This window comes from Nelumbo lutea, chromosome 1 (genome assembly GCF_056320005.1).
Source record: "Nelumbo lutea isolate HS-2025 chromosome 1, American lotus-T2T, whole genome shotgun sequence".
Taxonomy (NCBI): domain Eukaryota; kingdom Viridiplantae; phylum Streptophyta; class Magnoliopsida; order Proteales; family Nelumbonaceae; genus Nelumbo; species Nelumbo lutea.
The window spans coordinates 121,920,524-121,942,006 of NC_142684.1; positions in this window are offsets into that span (position 1 = coordinate 121,920,524).

Genomic DNA, 21,483 nt, shown 5'->3' on the forward strand with positions numbered 1-21,483 from the left:
TTCTCACGATATGGTTACGTGTACCTAATGAGATACAAGTCTGAATCCTTTGAAAAGTTCAAAGAGTTTAGACAAGAGGTCGAGAAATAGTTAGGGAGAGAAATTAAAGCCATTCAATCAGATCGAGGTGGCAAATATCTCTCTAACGAATTCAGGGACTACTTAAAGGACAATGTGATAGTATCACAATTAGCTCCTCCTACTACACCACAACTTAATGGTGTTTCAGAGAGGAGGATTAGGACCTTATTGGATTTGGTCCGATCACTTCTCATACACTCAGATTTACCCACATCATTTTGGGGTTACGCATTAGAGACTGCGATTTACATGCTAAATCGGGTTCCAACCAAATCGGTTTCAAACACTCCATATGAACTTTGAACCGGAAAAATACCAAGTATCAGGCACTTGAAGATTTGGGGGTGTCCAGCACACATTAAAAGAACGAGTGCAAACAAGTTGGAATCCAAAACAAGCCGGTGCCTATTTGTAGGCTACCCAAAAGGCTCTGTAAGTTACCTATTCTATGACCCAAGTAAGCAGAAAGTGTTCTGTAGTCGAAATGCCAAATTCTTGGAGACCGATTTCATCCTGGACACCCATCGTCAGGAAATTGTTCTTGATGGTGAGAACTCGGGAGTAGTGGGAGATGTCCCATAAATTTCAGGTAGTGACCAACCTAGAAGATCCACTCGCATATCCAGGCCACTAGTTTGTTATGGTTATGACCAGGATATTTACCTGGTGGAAACCTTGACTAGTGAGAAGGATCCTGTGACTTACGCGGAAGCTATGTTGGACATAGATTCCTAGAAGTGGGTGGAGGCCATGAGAGCAGAAATGGACTCAATGGAGACCAATGGAGTCTAGACTCTAGTAGATCCACCCTCCAGGGTAAAAGCAATCGTTTGCAAATGGATTTACAAGAGGAAGATGGGCCCCGATGGTAGGGTTGAGACCTTCAAAGTTCGTCTGGTGGCAAAAAGGCACACTTAGAATGAGGGCATCGATTATGAAGAAACCATTTCGCCTGTTGCCATGCTTAAATCTATTAGGATCCTACTAGCTGTAGCAGCATACCATGATTATGAGATTTGGTAGATGGATGTCAAAACAGCTTTCCTGAATGGAGATCTTACTGAACATATCTATATGCAGCAATCGAGAAGGCTTCATAGCTACGGGTCAGGAAAACATGGTATGTAAACTCAATAGATCCATTTATGGACTTAAGCAAACTTTTAGAAGTTGGAACATCCGTTTTGACTCTGTTGTCAAATCGTTTGACTTCGAGCAGAATCCGGATGAACCCTGTGTTTATAGGAAGTACAGTGGAGATAAGGTTACCTTCTTGATTCTGTATATAGATGACATTCTACTCATTGGGAATGATGTAAGAATGTTAACTACGGTGAAAGTATGACTTTCACAGCAATTCTCTATGAAAGATCTTGGAGAAGCCTCCTATATACTGGGTCTTCGACTCTATAGAGATAGATCGAAGCGGATAATAGGATTATCCCAATCTGCCTATATTGACAAAATAGTCAAAATATACAACATGGAAAACTCCAAGAAAGGAAATGTTCCTTTCAGGCACGGAGTCACTCTTTCCAAAAAGATGTCTCCCAAGACTTCTGAGGAGATTGATGGCATGAAAGACGTTCCCTACGCCTTTGCCGTAAGGAGCATCATGTATGCCATGTTGTGCACTCGTCCTGACATTGCTTAGGCAGTGAGTGTAGTAAGCAGATTTCAGGCCAACTTAGGGCAGGAGCACTAGACTGTTGTAAAAATCATACTTAAGTACCTTCGAAGAACAAAAGAGTTTTGTCTAATATTCGATGGTAATTCACTAAAGATCCAAGGGTATACTGATGTCGATTTCCAGTCGGATCCAGATGATATAAAGTCTACATCTGGATATGTTTTCACGATAGGATCGTGTGCTGTTTCTTGAATGTCAGCAAACAGGGATCCTGAGTAACAAATTAATAGTCCACATACCAAGCCGAGCGCATTGTCGTAAGTGATGCTGCCTTATGAATGAAAGTGTTCATTCCTGAATTTGGAATTTAACACATCACCCATTCCACTGTTGTATGACAAAACTGGACCTACGGGAGGATGACATTAAGAGGTAGCATCAGCGGAAAATGTGGTAGACCCATTGACAAAGCCACTGTCATAGAAAGTGTTTGAGAAACACGTAGAAAGCATGGGACTCCGGCTAGTACCTGATTGGACCTAAGTGCAAATGGGAGCTGTTAGACAGTTTTGTGTGCCCTTAGCTTCAATCAAAATGATGTACTTTATGAGTTTATCGTAAATGAATAAAAGTCCATATTTGATTCATGTTCCTTTGGTATGTTTCTGTTTAATATCCTTAAACTGGACACTTAATGAGACTCGTGTTAGTTTAGAATGTTCACAACTAGTGGGTCGGTCTGGGGAGACCTATCTTGACAAGGCTGACACTGTGGTGCCACCAAGTCGGTTGGGGTGGCTTGTCTCAGTTGCCAGGGTGAGACCCTAGGCAATTACAGTATTGCCCTAGACCTTGGTGATTGATGGGCAAAATTGAAAAGTTACACCCGACCCCAAGACTCGATTATGATACTGCACTAGGTGTTGAATTTGGCTGTCTTTGTTATACCAATCAGTGAGATCTTTATCGGGGGTCAAAACCTGGGTATGTTGGGACAGTCTGAGAATTCATCTGAGTGGGTGATCATAGTGACAGGATCAGCCCCTTTGTCGGACAAAGGTAATGATCGGGGATGCACTCTCACTAATGAAACCAAGACTGCCGGTAGCCGATTTCGATCGTTGAAATTTAATTTGCAAAATATATTTTATATGATCCTGTCACTATGATCACCCATTTAGATGAATTCTCAGACTGTCCCAACATACCCAGGTTTTGACCCCCACTAAGGATCTCACTGATTGGTACATCAAAGACAACCCAATCCGACACCTAGTGCAGTATCATAATCGAGTTTAGGGGTCGGGTGTAACTTTCCAGTTTTGCCCATTAATCTCTAAGGTCCAGGGCAATACTGGAAATCTGGTCCAGTTCAAAGATTCAATTAATCTTACACTGTATGTTCGTAGGGTCTCACCCCGGTAGCTGAGACAAGCCACCCCAACCGACTTGGTGGCACTACAGTGTCAGCCTTGTTAGGATATGTCTCCCTAGACCGACCCACTAGTTGTGAACAATCTAAACTAACACGAGTCTCATTAAGTGTCCAGTTTAAGGGTATTACACAGAAACATACCAAGGGAACATGAATCAAATATGCACTTTTATTCATTTACAATAAACTCATAAAGTACATGATTTTGATTGAAGCTAAGGGCCTACAAAACTGTCTAACAGCTCCCATTTGCACTTATGTCCAATCAGGTACTAGCCGGAGTCCCATGCTTTCCACGTGTTTCTCAAACACTTTCTGTGATAGTGGCTTTGTCAATGGGTCTGCTACATTTTCCGTTGACGCTACTTTCTGAATCAGGACATCTCCTCTACCAACAATCTCCCTTATTACATAGTACTTCCTCTCGATGTGCTTCGACTTCGAGTGGGCTCGTGGCTCCTTAGCCTGAGCAATAGTTCCATTATTGTCACACAACAATGGGATGGATGATGTGCGGGATGGAACTACTCCTAACTCATGAACAAACTTCTTCATCCACACGGCTTCTTTGGTAGCCTCATTTGTGGCAATGTACTCGGCCTCGGTCGTGGAGTCTGTAGTGGACCCCTGTTTGCTGTTTTTCCAACAAACAGCACATGATCCTATCGTGAAAACATATCCAGATGTAGACTTTCTATCATCTGGATCCGACTGGAAATCGACATTTGTATACCTTTGGATCTATAGTGAATTACCATCGAATACTACACAAAACTCTTTTGTCTTTCGAAGGTATTTAAGTATGCTTTTCACAGCAGTTCAGTGCTCCTGCCTTGGGTTGGCCTGAAATCTGCTTACTACACTCACTGCCTGAGCAATGTTAGGACGAGTGCACAGCATGGCATACTTCTGAGGCTTCTTTGCCTTTCTCTTTCTCTTGCCTGTCTTGCTAGTTTCAACAAGCATAGCTATAGGCTCTTCCTTTCTAATCAGTTCTTCAGCTCTTTGCAACATTTTGCTGAGCTCTTGAAAATTGACATTTAGCTTGTTCATGTTATAGTTCATAATGAATAGATTAAAGAAAGGAGGCAAAAGATTAAGGATAGCATCTATCTAGGTCACAAGGTCCAGCCCGGATCCAAGAGCCTCCAGTTCATTGATATAGCCCATCATCCGAAGACAATGGTCGTGAACTTGTTGGCCCTTGGTCATTTGTGCGGTCATTAACTATTTCAAGACCTTTTGTCGAGTAGAACGATTCTGCTCTTCATACATCGTCCTCAGACTGTCCAATATGTCCTTGGCAAATTCGATCATGATCGAATTGCCTCTCTATCGGATTGTCCAAGGAGGCAATGATGTAACAACAGGCAATGGAGTTTTTCTCCTCCCATTCCTAATAGTCTCTCCTTCGGGCCTCAGAAGCCCTATCGCCCGGACGCTCCAAGGCAGGATTCTTTGCCACTTTGTCTATCTTTTCAGAAGTAGGACCAGTATAAGGTTCCTGTACCAGTCAACATAGTTTGGGCTCTTAATCTTGTTGTCATCATGAAACTTTGCAAATGATCCATTTGCCATTTTCTGATAAAAGAGCAAACATCAGTCCACAACCTTATTTGATTCATGTTCATTATATAGAGTGCCGAGGTGGTGCTGACTTGATTGGCTAGGAGGTTCCCGATCAACCGGCAAGCTACGGAACAGGGGTAGTTAGTCTTTCCCTCCTGCTAGGGGATGAGGCCTGGCTTCTGGAGGGGTTCTAAGCATGGGAAGCTTCCCCACAGTGAAGGTGCCCACCCTGAGGAGAGGGCTTGATGTGCTTAACAGAAGGATGCCGAGGTGGGAGCTGTGGCTGGTTCTGAGGCAGTTGAGGGAACTGCTGTTAGTAGTGGTATTGAGAACTGTGGTGTAGTACTTGTTGCTGATGGAGTAGGTGTTGCTGAAACTGTTGCATTTGGGCTTGCATGGCCCGCATGCATTGCATTAAGTCATCAAGCTGATTCGGGCTGGTCGCAAGAGGGACAATGGCTAGTTCAGCGAAAGTTGTCTCAATAGAGGGGGGAAGGGGAACATTCACAGGCGCCACTGTTCGTGGCGCATTGAGGCTAGGGATTCCGTCCGCCGAGAGGGGGACAGTGAACTGTCCGATGCATACAATGGCGGGCTAAGGGTGTTCCCTTACAGAATTCAGGTCGGCGTTACGTCTGTCACTGCCGGAGGAAGCCATGAATGCTAAGTTTTCTTTGAAAAAAGGTTAGGGGAGGCCTTTTGAAGTCTTCCCACAGACGGCGCCAAATGATGATGCACGATCCGGTCGGTCATAGCTTCCCGTAACCTTGCCTCTAACGGAGCTGAAGATGCCTGAAACGAGGAAGAAATATGAGATTTTCGGGGAGGAACCCGGTGAGAATACTCCGAAACTCAAGTTAATATTCTTGAGAAGGCAAGGAAAATAAGAGACTTTAAGACCAGAAAGCACAAATATCGCATACCTCTTTCTCTGGGGGAAGAAGGCCTTTTATAACCACCTGGTGCACACACTCCCAAGTTTCTGCCAAGTCAGGTATAACCGCCTCTATGGGGGGCAAACATAACCGCCATTGTCCTCTCTATCAGGGCTGTCTCTGCCACAATTGAGATGGCAGTAGCAGGTGGCCGTTACGGCGTGATTGCCATCTATCAGATCCAGAAAAGTCAAGCGTGCTACCTCAGAGTACGGACCTATTAGGTACGGTTTCACAGTTGCGCAACCTGGAGCCGAGGTGCCGGAGTGGTGCGCGAGGTGAAGTCTTGAGTTCAAATGAGAGTATGGCCTACTGTCCCGAGGTACCGGGATACGACCCTGACTGACCCGAGGTGGGCTAGTTCGGGCGCCCCTCGTGGGCTTGTTAGCTTTGGGATTCTTAGGAAGAGCTCGGGTTTCGCCTCCCAAGAAGTGTGGGTTCCTTTTCTTTCCTTTTAGGGAGCTCATGCCTCTTCTTGGAGAGCTCGGGGAGCTCAGGCCTCTTCTTGGGGTATGGTCGTGCTATGTCACAGTGTCGAGTTGGCGTTCCTACTAGGTCACCCCGGTTTCTTCCACATGACGCACAGGCAATGTGTCAGGCCAAATCTACCTCCATCAATTACCTTTGTCCGACAAAGGGGCTGATCTTGTCACTATGATCATCCACTCAGATGGGTTCATGAACCATCTCAACATACCTAGGTTTTGACCCCCTATAAGGGTCTCACTGATTGATATGTCAAAGATGGCCTAATTCGCCACCCAGTGCGGTACCATAATCAAGTCTAGGGGTCAGGTGTAACATTCCAGTTTTACCCACTAATCGCCAAGGTTTAGGGCAATACTAGAATTCTGGTCCGATTCAAGGTCTCAAGTTGATCCCACACTGCATGTACCTCAGGTCTCACCCTGGTGGCAGAGACAAGCCACTCCAACCAACTTGGTGGCACATCAGTGTCAGCCTTATCAGGACAGGTCTCCCCAGACCGACCCACTGGCTGTGAACGTTCTAAACCAACACAAGTCTCATAAGTATATGATTTTAAGGGTATTACACAGAAACACACCACATAGCATGAATCAAATATGCACTTTATTCATTTACAATAAATGTCATAAGTACATCAAACTGATTGGAGCTAAGGGCATACAAAATTGTCTAACAGCTCCCACTTGCACTTAGGTTCAATTTGGAATAAGCCGAAGTCTCATACTTTCCACGTGTTTCTCAAACACTTTTTGTGTGAATGGCTTAGTCAATGGGTCTGCAACATTCTCCGCCGAAGCTACCTTCTGAATCAGAATGTCCCCTCTACCAACAATCTTCCGCAGTACGTGGTACTTTTTCTCTATGTGCTTGGACTTCGAGTGGGCTCGTGGCTCCTTAGCCTGAGCAATGGCCCCATTATTGTCGCACAGCAACAGGATGGGTGATGTGCTAGATGGAACTACTCCCAACTCTTTGATGAACTTCTTCATCCACACGGCTTACTTGGTAGCCTCACTTGCGACAATGTATTCGGCTTCGGTTGTGGAATCCACCGTGGACCCCTATTTGCTGCTTTTCCAACAAACAGCACACGATCTTATCGTGAATACGTAACCAGATGTAGACTTTGTATCATCTAGGTCTGACTGGAAATCGGCATCAGTATACCCTTGGATCTATAGTGAGGTACCGTCGAATATTAGACAAAACTCTTTTGTCCTTCGAATGTACTTAAGTATGCATTTCACAGTGGTCCAATGCTCCTACCCTGGGTTGGCCTGAAATCTACTTACTACACTCACCGCATGAGCAATATCGGGGTGAATGCACATCATGTCATAGATGATGCTCCCCACGGCTGAGGCATAGGGAACATTCTTCATGTCCTCGATCTCCTCATATGTCTTGGGAGACATCTTGTTGGAGAGAGTAACTCTGTGCCTGAAAGGAACGTTTCCCTTCTTTGAGTTCTCCATGCTGTACCTTTTGATAATTCTGTCAATGTAAGCAGATTGGGATAATTCTATTATCCGCTTCCATCTATCTCTATAGAGTCGAAGACCTAGTATATAAGACGCTTCTCCAAGATCTTTCATGGAGAATTGCTGTGAAAGCCATATTTTGGCCGATGTCAAAATTCCCACATCATTCCCAATGAGTAGGATATCATCCACATACAGAACCAAGAACGTAACATTATCCCCACTAGACTTCCTGTATACACAGGGCTCATCCGGGTTCTACTCGAAATCAAACGTTTTGACAACAGAGTCAAACCGGATGTTCCAACTCTTACAAGCTTACTTAGGTCCACATATGGATCTATTAAGTTTACATACCATGTGTTCCTGACCAGCAACAATGAAGCCTTGCGGTTGCTGCATGTAGATATCTTCAGTAAAATCTCCATTCAGGAACGCGGTTTTGATATCCATTTGCCAAATCTCGTAGTCATTGTATGTTGCTACAGCTACTAAGATCCTAATGGATTTAAGCATGGCCATCGGCGAAAAGTTTTCCTCATAATTGATGCCCTCTTTTTTAGTATACCCTTTCGCCACCAAGCAAGCCTTGTAGGTCTCAACATTGCCATCGGGGCCCTTCTTCCTCTTATAGATCCATTTGCAATCAATTGCTTTTACCCCGGTGGGCGGATCTACTAGAGTCCAAACTCCATTGGCCTCCATTGAATCCATCTCAGCTCTCATGGCATCTACCCACTTCTGGGAATCTATGTCCAACATAGCTTCCGCGTAAGTCACAGGACCCTCCTCATTAGTCAAGGCTTCCACTAGGTAATTATCCTAGTCATAACCATAACGGACTGGTGGCCTAGATACCCGGGTAGATCTTCTAGGTTGGTCACTACCTGGAACATGTGGAACATCTCCCACTACTCTTAAGCTCTCCTCATCAAGAACAATTTCCTGACGATGATTGTTTAGGATATAATCCTCCAAAAAATGGGCATTCCGACTACATAACACCTTCTGTTCCTCTAGGTCATAGAATAGATAGCCCATAGAGCTATTAGGGTAGCTTACAAATAGGCAACGACTGGTTAGAGTTTCCAATTTATCCGAGTTTGTTCTTTTAACGTGTGTCGCACAACCCCAAATCTTCAAGTGTTTGACACTTGGTTTCTTTCCGCTCCAAAGTTCATATGGAGTGTTCGGATCCAATTTGGTTGGAACCTTATTCAGCATGTAAATTGCAGTCTCTAATGCGTACCCCCAAAAGGATGTGGGTAACTCCGAGTGTGCAAGAAGTAACCGAACCATATCAAGTAAAGTCATATTCCTCCTCTCTGAAACACCGTTAAGTTGTGGTGTAGCAGGAGGAGCTAACTGTGATACTATCTTGTTGACCTTTAGGTAGTCCCTGAATTCGTCAAAGAGATACTCGCCACCTCGATCAGATCGAAGGGTCTTAATTTCTCTCCCCAATTGTTTCTTGACCTCTTGTCTAAACTCCTTAAAATTTTCAAAGGATTCAGACTTATGTCTCATTAGGTACACATAACTATACCGCGAATAATCATCGGTGAAGGTGATGAAGTGTACATGTTGGTTACAACTCTTAACATTCAGGGGCCCATGTACATCATTATGTATGAGGTCAAGCGTGTCTGTACATCTTTCAGGCTTGCCACAGAATGGCCATTTTGTCATCTTACCACAAAGGCAAGGCTCACAGGTGGGAAGATTTTCTACAGTTAGAAAATCCAAAGAACCATCATTTACCAACCTTGTGATTCAGTCAATACCGATATGGCCAAGACGGTAATGCCACAGGCACGTGGGACTAACGGTATCACGAGTTCCCTTGGGAATGTTAACCGACGTAGTTTCGACTATGTTGGTTTCTAGAGAATGATGCAGAACATAGAAACCGTTCTCCAGTTCCCCGTATGCGATGAATTTGTTGTTTCTTTTAATAGTAATCGTATTACTAAAAAAAACAAAATATCCATCAGCACACAATTTTGAGACAGAAATCAAATTTCTTCTTAAATTTTGTACATAAAGACAAGCTTTAAGTACAAGAGATCATTCTCTAAAAAACAATTCTACGGTTCCGATGATCGCAGCTGCAACACTTGCAGAAGTTCCCAAGAAGAGCGTCACCTCTCCATCACTCAGTCTTCTGCTTATTCTGAAACCCTGCAATGTGTTACATGCATGAGTCGAAGCCCCGGAGTCAATACACCAGGAAGCAGAAGTAACCAACAAATTGGTTTCTATGACACGGAATTCGGGATTACCTTTCTTGGATTCTAGGTAGGCAGAACAGTTCCCTCTCTAGTGGCCGGTCTGGTGACAATGGTGACAAACATAGGATACCCTGACATTCTTTTGTCTTTTGGATTAGTTGCTATTTTCCTGGGGATTTTTCTTAGACCTCCTTTTCTTGCCACGCTTGCTAGCTTCCATAAGCATGGCCACGGGCTCATCCTTACGAATCAGTTCCTCAGCCCGTTGCAACATATTGCTGAGCTCTTGTAAGCTTACGTTCAACTTATTCATGTTATAATTCATGATAAACTGATTATAGGACGGAGGTAAAGAATTCAGAATGGCGTCTACCTTGGTGATGTGGTCTAGCCTGGACCCTAGGGCTTCCAGCTCGTTTATGTATCCCACCATCCGAAGACAATGGTCATGCACTTGCTAACCCTTGGTCATTTGAGCGGTCATGAACTGCTTCAAGACCTTCTACTGAATAGAACGATTCTGCTCTTCATACATAGTTTTCAGACTATCCAATATGTCCTTGGCCAATTCGATCTGATCGAACTGCCTATGTATTGGGTTGTCCAGAGAAGCTATGATATAGTAGCGGGCCAGGGAGTTCTTTTCCTCCCACTCAAGGTAGTCCCTTCTGCGGGCCTCAGAAGCCTGATCACCCGGACGCTCTGGGGCGGGGCTTTTGGTAACTTTATCCAATTTTTCAGAAGTCAATACCAGCATAAGGTTACGGTACCAGTCAGCGTAATTAGGGCCTTTAAGTTTGTTGTCATCAAGAAGCTTGGTGAATTGTCCGTTAGCCATTTTCTAGTAAAATAGCAAGACGTCAGTCCATAACCTAATTTGATTCATGTCATCTACATAGATATGGCTTTTAATCTATCCCATTTCCATTTATTCATCACCGGGATTTCCCTCCTATCTCAGTGACGAAGACGACGACAATTATGCCTTTTGGAAATGTGGGAAACCATATAGGGTGCATGGAGCCAACTGTTTCAACTGCATAACTCCACAACCTTTCTATGAATGATCATATCCACTCATCACATGAGCTTTCCCTTTGGCCTCTATCAGACAAGGTTCATAGTCGTTTACAGATAAATCTTTCTGTCCAGTAAGTGCTCACCCATCATGTTCGACCACGCCAAGGTACCGTGAGAGAATTTTCATTTTCTGGTGAAACCCCTCTCACATCGGTCTATGACATCCCTATCATATGAAACAATCCAATAGATCCAGCAACAAATCGGTAGGCCCATTTTTTGGTGCTTCCCCTCATCGCTTAAAGGACCCATCTTCATGCTAATGACGAAAGGCCTTTAGAGAGTCCATCATATGGATCTCCCTATCACATGCACTCATATTTTAAGAGGGAACAAGTTATGCCCTAGTTTTAGGTTAAACCTGGTGTCCTTTTTGGTGGCCCAATTTGGTTAGGATTTTCGCACGTGTCCTTTTTAGGGATGTGGAGCCCACCACGAAGGAAAGGTCATCTAATGACCATAACGGACACCATGGTAATGATGTGCATTCAGCCATGGTGTGCGCAAGAGCCACTATCGTATGTGCATGGGCCAAGTGCTTATGGCCCATGAACGTAGTACATCACACATTCATACATCACATGCAAGAAGAATTGATCCAATCAATTAAGTATTTGTAAAGTCCATTTCAAAGCCCATTTAAAGTCCATAATATTAACATTTAATATCATCTAGGTATATGGGATGAATGGTAGTTAGCAGTTCGACCCATATAACTTTCATGCAAATGGTGGGCTTTTGCAGTTTTAACAATTTAAAACTGGGCCTTTACAGGTTAGGCCAAATTAATACTTGCAATTAAACATCAATCCCTAACCCAAAAGTAGGAAAAAGCAGGACTGAAATCAACCCCCATCAAACCCTAGATTCGGTCCAACTGATTTGGTCCAAATCTTGTTCGAATTGGTCTGGGTTTGATTTTTTTAATTCAAAAATTAATTAAAGATTAATGATCTGAAATTAAATATTGATAAAAAAAAACACAAATCAGTCAAGTAGGGCAGTTCGCACACTCCATCCTGCAAAACAGAGTTTAGTTCACAGTTTGCAGTTTCACAAACTACAAATCGTAGATAGTGATTTTCATATATGTGAATTCTCCTTCCAGCGCTGCCAACTTCGATCCAAAAAATACAAAAATAGAAAAACCTAATTTTCTATTAATTATTACATCAGATCGAATCCTATACATTCAGTCTAAAAAATAAACAATAATAATTTACAGACCAAATGTAAAGAATAAAGAAGAATCTGCAAATCGCAGATATCCACGTGCCAAGAATAAAAGATTTTGATCTCCATTGTACGAACAACCCATAAATCAAGAAAATTACAAAGAACCATTCCATATAAAATTCAGATTTATATAAAATTTAATTCCAGATCATTCGCCCATATTTTTGAGAACAATTTCCCAAAAAAAAATCTGCACAAATAGGGTAGAACGCCTTCTGCCCATTTGCGCAAGTTTAGATCTGAACAATTTTGATTCAAGATTTGAACATGGCTTTGATACCACTGAAGGAAAGGAAAGATCCATCGTATGGACGCCCGGATAAAGCGAAATAGAATGGGCGAATTTCAAAAATTTCTTTCCTTCCTATAACTGGGAATCGCATTCCCTATTTTAGAAAACTAATTTTCAAAGACCAATCTTGAATCAAGAACCGAATCAGATCTGAACAAAACAGTAGGAGAGGGAAATACCTGATACAGAGAATTAGTATCCCCCAACGAATGTGTTCACGACAGAAAAGTCACCAAAGACTGCTCCTTCTGACGATGGCACAGTGTAGAACGGAGCAGAATCAGCAACGTTCTTCACAAGAACTGGATCATTCGCAAGAACCCACTAGACGACAGGTGAGCACAACTTCTTTCAATTCTTTCACAAAGAACTAAAACCAAGAACGCTTCTTGATGACTCCCACATGAGTGGAGATGAACTGCTAATTGCGGCGGCAGCAAGAAGGAGGCAGCAGAGAGAAATTGGCATAGTCTCACTGTATACTGATCTCTCTCTTCTGTGTTGTATCTGTATCTCAGATGAATGTGTTTAGAGGCTACCACCCCCTCCTCCTTTTATAACCCTAAAGGAATCATGTCCTAATCCTATTAGGAGAAGTTGATCCCTTTAAGTGATAAGGTAGAGTCCTTATCTAATCTACAGATCACGATCAGCTGTCCTAATTTGATTAAGAGTTTCCAATTTTGAATCATATTCAAATCTGGACTCTTATTGAGTGAATATTGGGCTTTTGGCCCATTAAATGTATGTGCTCACTTAAGCCTTCCAAATTGCTGCCTAATTGGGCTTTCTTTGTATGGCGTGGGACCCAAACGTTGATCTACACATCAGCCACAAGGGTTCGGCCCAACCTCTATTACAAGGCCTAGCCAAATTCACTAGAAAGCCCAATGAACCCTTTAAGCCCATCATATGGACTCTATGGGCCCAACACTTACACTAAGTGGTCCTTGGGTCAAGCCACCTTGTAACACCCAAGGACTGTGGGCAGATGCAAGATTAGCCCATCAGGTTTAACCCTCAATGGCCTTACACTTAACATCTCAGCCCATAATGATCAAACACTGCCCGACAAGGGAGAACCTCTCCCCCGACTGTAAGGTACAGTGTTGCACTCTCCTCTTACACGGACCCCGAGGATTAAAACCTTTTTGCAAACAATTTTGGAATCCTATAATATATATTATATCGCATAAATATAATTTGTAAAACAAAATTTTAACGATTGAAATCAATTGTCAAAAATTTTGGTTTTCATCAGAAAGAGTGCATTTCCCCGATCATTACCTTTGTCCGACAAAGGGGCTGATCCTGTCACTATGATCACCCACTCAGATGGGTTCATGAACCATCTCAACATACCCAAGTTTTGACCCCCTCTAAGGGTCTCACTGATTGGTATATCAAAGATGGCCTAATCCGCCACCCAGTGCGGTATCATAATCAAGTCTAGAGGTCAGGTGTAATATTCCAGTTTTGCCCACTAATTGCCAAGGCCTAGGGCAATACTGAAATTCTGGTCCGGTTTAAGGTCTCAAACTGATCTCACACTACATGTACCTCGGGTCTCACCCTGGTGGCAGAGACAAGCCACCCCAACCAATTTGGCGGCACATCAGTGTTAGCCTTATCAGGACAGGTCTCCCCAGACCGACCCATTGGCTGTGAACATTCTAAACCAACACAAGTCTCATAAGTGTCTGGTTTTAAGGATATTACACAGAAACACACCACATAGCATGAATCAAATATGCACTTTATTCATTTACAATAAATGTCATAAGTACATCAAACTGATCGGAGATAAGTGCATACAAAATTGTCTAACATAATCAAGATATGATACTTCTGAACTAAATGAAAATGATATAGAATAATACCTGATTTGCAAAGAGGTTCTCCTTTTTTCTATTCTTAAACAACGCTAATTGAAATTCCTCCTGCATGTGCAGCATGAAATAATGATAACTAGAGTGTTGGGTAAACAAAAATACAAACAAATATAGTTTTGAACCTGTTCATTTATAAAGCCGGAATACTACCAAGACATGTGAATACAAAGAGGCATTACTGCAAATTCCAGAAGTCAAATGGAATACCAGACGCTATTCATTGCCATGTTCACAAATTATGATAATACAAAGACATTGTATGTATTATATTTGTGCTTACTAATATGAATATCAACACAAGTAATTCATTAATTTATTTGCTTTTGGTCATTGTTAATGATTTCTTCAATTTTGGCATTTTTATTGTGGGAAATGCCAAAACATAAAACATTAAAAGCAAAAAAATGAAAAATTAAAAGCTACGAACAAGAGTGAAGAGAAAATAACTCAAAACAGAAAACGGAAAACACAATATTGACCATGGAGAGAAAGCTTTCAATTTGTAACTGCTATCATGTGCCATAAAAACTTTTTGACAGTAACTTCCAGAGATGAAGAGAATGTTTTTAGACCCAAAAGGATGGTTCACACTTCCTAGCAGCATTTCAGTAATTCAGCCCGCTCTTTTAACCTATTTGTACCCAAAACCTGATAGAACCTTCAAAATCAAACAACCTAGTTGATATAATTTGCTTATACATAATGGATTCAATCCTGCCAAGTTGAATCATGAATGGAATCAGGTGGGGCATGATATTTCACATAGTATCATGATGATGTTGAAAAGGTGAAGATGATATACCCAATGTAATGCACATTTGTCTTTTACAGTTTAAAACAGAACTGCCAAACTACCATACACATCAAAGTTCTAACCGGGTATTTTATAGTTTAAAGCAGAGTACCCAACTTATCTCCTACTACACCACCCCCGTCCATACACACACACACACAAAAGAGAGCCTAGTTTTCTCATGTTAAACTATTTTCTTTTCTTTTTTTTTTTATAAGCCCCTCATGTTAATCTATTTGTCCAAAGATGGAATACTTTTCGTTTTTTTTTTTTAAGTATTTACTTCTTGTTTTCTTATCAGGGATAAAATTCCCCCGTACAGCCATTGACCACACACGAGCTGCACCTCTATATTCTGCACATTTTTGGTGGAATGCATTTTACTTTATTTCTTCAAAAATATAGTCAACATTAAGGATGTCAGTGGATTGGATTTTAATCCATTCCAATCCAACTCATAACTAGTAACCTCGGATGCAGATATCCATTATAGATTTAATAGATTGAAAGTAAAAAAAAAAAAAAAATCTTTTTTCTAGTTGGATTTTGATTATATCCCAGTCCAGTGACTCCAATCCATTAAAAAACCAATCCAAACTCCCTTGCTCCGTTATATTTGGAATGAATGGTTTCCAGCTAGATATCATGGCCAACATGGTATATGTTATATCATGACTCCAGCTAGATATCATGGTAGTAATTGGCAAGTAGTAATCAGTTCATATGGACATGGTTTTTCTACAAGACATACTTTAACAATCCTTTTTTTTTTTTGATAAGGACATACTTTAACAATCTTTAATCATTAATTATTACCTAGAAGTTAATGTTCAAACAATTTATAGATAATGGATTGGATTGTTTCAGGTATCAAATGGAACATGCTTGGCTTTTCTATATTCTTCAAAAAACAAAAAGAAGGCTTACTAGCAGCCTGTGCATTTGAATAGATAAACCATCTTCGTGAATGCTTATCTTCAACAACAGAAATAAAAAGTGTAATTCGACAACACCAACTTTGATTGATGGTTATATTGACTATAATCACCTCTTTGTCATGGAATTCATTACTAGTTGCTTGCTCGAAACTTTTCAGCAAAATAAAGAAAGAGACGTAAAAAACATTTTGAATGCAGAAATCTTACCTCAAATCACCACTGCGACAATTCTGACTGGAGGTTTATCTTCAAATCACTGTTTTATCTTATAGCCCCTTGTCTACCTTGATCGGCTACCACAAATTTTCAAAACCTAATGTTAGAAGAAAGAGAAAACCCTATAGAAAATAATGATAAAACCCTATAACAACTAACCAATAGAATAATAGAGAGAAAAACAGAAAAGCCTAACATGTGTATCATCAAATTGAATAAAACCATTAGAACAAAGAGAATAGTAGGTGAGTAGTAGAAGTCCAATGGAGAAATTGATTTCTGATCTTTCGGGTTCAACTCGAACTCAAAGTCATTGAAACCTAGTCGAAGTTGGAGTCGTGAGCCTTCACGTTCTACTTGGGGTTGAAAACTAATGGAGGGAAAATTGGGAAACAAAATGGAGGGAATAGAATAAAACGTAAAATGTGGGAAAAGGCAACTTTCTAATTGATTTTATTAGCAAGAGTTAATTTAGGTGATTGGTTTTGATTTTCTCCAAAATCAGATTTTTGCCATAAAACGTTGATTTGGTCAGCAAACCACTGACCCAGGTGGTTGAACCGTTTAAACCGTTCAATGGTTTTAACCATTTTTTATTTTTTAAAATTCTTTTTAATTTTTTTTGTCAGAACAAGCCACTTATTCGGTTGAATGGTCGAACCATTAAACCCAAGAACCGGACCCCTAACCGGTTCGTTGTCTGGGTCAATTTAAAAAACTTGCTAATCAGTGTATTTGCACCGCCATTGACTCGGACGGTCAGACCGTTTGGCTTGGGAGCCATCTAGGCAACTAATTCCATTTTACTCCTAACACATTCTTTGGCCAAAAACCGTTCACTTGGTCAATGACTCATCAACTCAGGCGATTGAACCGTTGACCCATTCATCATAAGCAATGGTTTTTAGCTATTTTTATATTTTATTTACTTTTTATTTTTTATTTTTTAAATTTGGGGTGGGCCATTTTTTCAAACTAGACAATTGAACAAATGACCCATAAACTAGTGGAAAAGTGGCTCTAGTTTCAGGTGTGTTTTTAAAACATTGAAACTAGTGTTTAAAAACCAACCCAAAGGCGGAACCATTTTTTGCCTCTAGGTCACGAGCCACTGATTTTGACTGATTGGGTTGAACGGTTTAGATCGTGCCACATCAACATCTATATATATTTAAAGTATATATATATTTATATTCTTATATAGGCCTATGAATGGTACCCAAAAATCCGAGGCCCAACCTAACATCTGGTCCAATTATCTCAAATTCAGATGATGTATTTATGTAATCATATCAAATTCTGATATTACAATTTTACATCCGATTAATAATTGGACCGGATTCGGATTTGGCCCCTTTCAATCCTATAAAAATCCGCATCTGATTATATTATATTATTTATTAATGTTAATATATAAATTTTATATAATTATATTTAAAATTATAAAAATATAGTCTATATATTATATTATATATGAATTTATATATATAATAAATTTAGTATGTTATATTTATATTAATTTATTATATATAAATTGAAAAATAATTTTTTTTAATTTTTCTAATATTTTAAAAAAGTTATAGCAAAGTTGGATTAAATCCGAATTCAATCTAAGTTCGTTAAGATTCAAATTCAATTCAAAGTCTTAAATTTGATCGAATTCAGACGTAAGTTCTCAATAATTGGATCACACACACACAAGTACATATTTTATGGCCTCCCGAACCACGATCCAATCACCGAGTCAAACCATTTGGGTTGGATGGTTTTTGACAAAATCAATAGTTTTTGGCACTTTTTTGGGTTCTAATCTAACCAGAGCTAGAATCTTAATCGGGTGATGGTCCAAATGATTCAATTGTTCGAGTCAACGACAGGCTCAAAACATTGATTGAAACTAATTAAAAAATATATTTTATATAATAAAAAATATATAATATATATTTTTCTTTATTCTTCTTCTCTTTTTTTTTTCAAATTATCATATAGTGATATCCTTTAGTTTTTTTTTGGGTTTTGTGGTCACTTATCATAAATAAATCAGCTTTGTTGTTAAATAAAATAAAATAAAAAAAACTTCTTTCCCAACTTATCAATTGGGCTTTTGGCTTTATACAAGAGTTGGTCTTGAGGCTCAATGATTGGGTCAAGCTCGAGCCTAAATATGTTTTATTAATATAGAGACAAAGTCTGAATCAAACCCATCTCGTGAGCAGGGCTAATGGAGGGTAAGTTCAACTACCTAAATCAAAAAGGAATTTATTTTTGTAAAAATAGTAGGACAAGGTGCCTTTGGCCCCTTGGTAATGCGAAATGTTATTCAAATTTGAAAAACAAATAAAAAGATCACCCCAATCCAATTATTGAGTGGAACGTTATGACCTAATCTAGAAGTTGGTATAAAAGTTAAAAAATGAATAAAAAACTAGTTTTATGAAATCAAGACTAGTTTATTAGTTTTGGAGTTGCCCGATTATGGAAGATGTTTTTAGTAGCTCAATTTTTAAAGCCTAACCAACAAATTAGCTAGTATATTGCCTCAAAATTTTTTTATCATGTTGGCTAATTGTTACGGGCTCTCTAAATAATGTTCTATTGATATTTTAACATTGAAATATTTGTATGTTTAAGGTTAATTAATTAAAGGTATTATGTATCAATGTTTTAAACCATTGTTTGATGCAAACAACGATTGAACCATGCAACCTAGAACTTATCACGATTTTAGATCCAAGGCATAATGTTACGGGAAAAACCATTGAGATGGAAAATAAATTGTCGACTCAATTGTTTAAACCATTGAAATGTTCAAATAAAACATTGGTTCATGGATTAATTGTAAAACAAATTAATAAAATTAGGGAAAATATATGTGGAAAGAAACGGTATATATAAGGACTTTGGCCACTCAAAACCCCTCTTTCATTTAATAACCTACTAATTGTTTACCACATTTATTATATGATACTGGTTGATTTGATTGAAAGTTGTTTCACTATTTATATATATATATATATATAATAAAAGTTCAAGAACCCTAAAAGCATTGTTTTTTTTTTGTTTTTACATTTTTCGATATTTTTTATGGCTGCCATATTAATCATTCTTTACCTTAGTTGTTGATGTTTTAAATATCACTATGACTGATTTTTCTGAGTGTTGCTAAAGTAGAAAACAACTAGCAACAGTTGATATACAATTAGCAACCGTTGGATAAGACCTGTTGTCCATACATTGGTTTAACAACAAATCTAATCAATTGTTGTTAAAAGAATACTTTAGGCAACAATTGGAATAGTAATTTGCGACAGTTGTGTAAAATCTGTTGCCAGTTCCTAATTTAACAACAATGTTAACCAATTGTTGCTAAAATTTGGCTTTTGGCAATAATAGTTGTAACTGTGATCAATCGACCGTTGCAAAAATCCAATTTTCTTGTAGTGGATTTTGAGTTGGTCTATTAACATAAATATGTAAAATCCAATTTACTCATGGACGAATGGGGGGATTTTGTTGAAATTAAACCATACTAAATCAAATAGTGCTTTGCAATTTCTTAACATGAATTCATGTTATTGGAATTCTAAAGTAGCAGCCAAGGGAAGTTGAAATAACATGAATTCATGAAGGAAATGAGCCATCCTCCATGGACCTGTCTCAAAATTTGTTGCCCAACAAATCACTATTCTAGAATCCCCTTCAAAAGCAGCAAACTAGAGAGGAGATGTTAAGCAAATATGAGACCCTCAAGCTTAAAGTAAAAGTCTAAATCAGAAATCTATCAGCTCTCAAGATACCCCCCCCACCCCTACCCCAATTTCCAGCCTTAGCTTCTCCATAGTTTCTTAGAGTTCCATCAAACTGCAAAATGACAATAGTGAGAGGCCTAGAGAGCATAAGAAGGGAGAGGGCTGAAGAATTAGGGGGGGGACTTTAATTAAGATTTTTACTCAGAACACTGTAGTTGATTCCAGAGAACATTTTAGCTAAAAGCACCCAAGAGTTTAACAAAGAAAGGATATGAATCAGCCAAGAATGTACTTTTATTTTCAAAGATAAATTTATTGCATTCTTCCCACTATGGTTCTGGGTTAAAATTTTCTTTTGATTGGATGTTTTAGTTGTTCCCTGTCATGCATCATCCAATATTTACCTGATTTGTTTTCCAATTTATCTTTATTCTGTAGGATCGCTCCAGAAGTGTTGCAACCAGGAAGTGGATAATTTTTTTAGCTTATAATCAATAAGCTCAAATTTAGGATAACCACAGCAAACACTTCAGGATCTTAGAGAAATATCCTATAAAAAATATACCCACCAATGCTTATAATCAATAAAAAAATACCCACCAATACTTAGTAAGTGTCCTCTAAGATTATATACAAGTTTTAAACAAATTTAGATCCATCCAAGCCTTAGACTCTTTCAAGTAAATAAACCAAACAAGTTTTAAACAAATTTAGATCCTTTCGCTATATAATAGCTCTAACTAAAATTCTCTCAAGTATTGTCAATTAATCATGCCTCTCTCTCTCTCTCTCTCTCTCTCTCTCTCCCCTTTTTATTTTTGACCTTATAACTATTGACCCCTTAGAACTAGTTTAAGCTAGTGTTAACCCCTTACACCTTGCTATATTCAAACTTAACCCAATGACCACTAGCCGCCTCTCTCCTTCCTGATATAAAATCTCAGTCAACTAAGGGCTGCATTAATATACTTATTTCTAATGTGTTTGTTTTTTTTTTTCAGTTAAATAGAGTTTTTCCTTTTGACAATCTAGAAAAAAAATAAACCTAATAACCCTCATTGCAGAGAAGTCTGAACACTACCTTTATAACCCTCATTCCAAAGATTGAAGGTGTTGTGAATATTAAGGATTTTAGGCCAATTAGTCTATTGCATAGCTTCTATAAAATCCTAGCTAAAGTCCTTGTTGAAAGATTGAAAACAGTTCTTGGTAGGGTTATCTCAAATAACCAAAGTGCTTTTATTCCAGGTAGACAGATGCTAGATTCAGTTCTTATTGCCAATGAGCTCATTCATTCCAAGAAAAAAAAAAGTTTATCTGGGCTTGATTTGTAAACTTGATATTGATAGGCCTACGATCATATTAACTGGAGATGTGTAGACCTTGTGCTTCTTCAGATGAATTTTGGGTAGAAATGGAGGAATTGGATGAAAGTA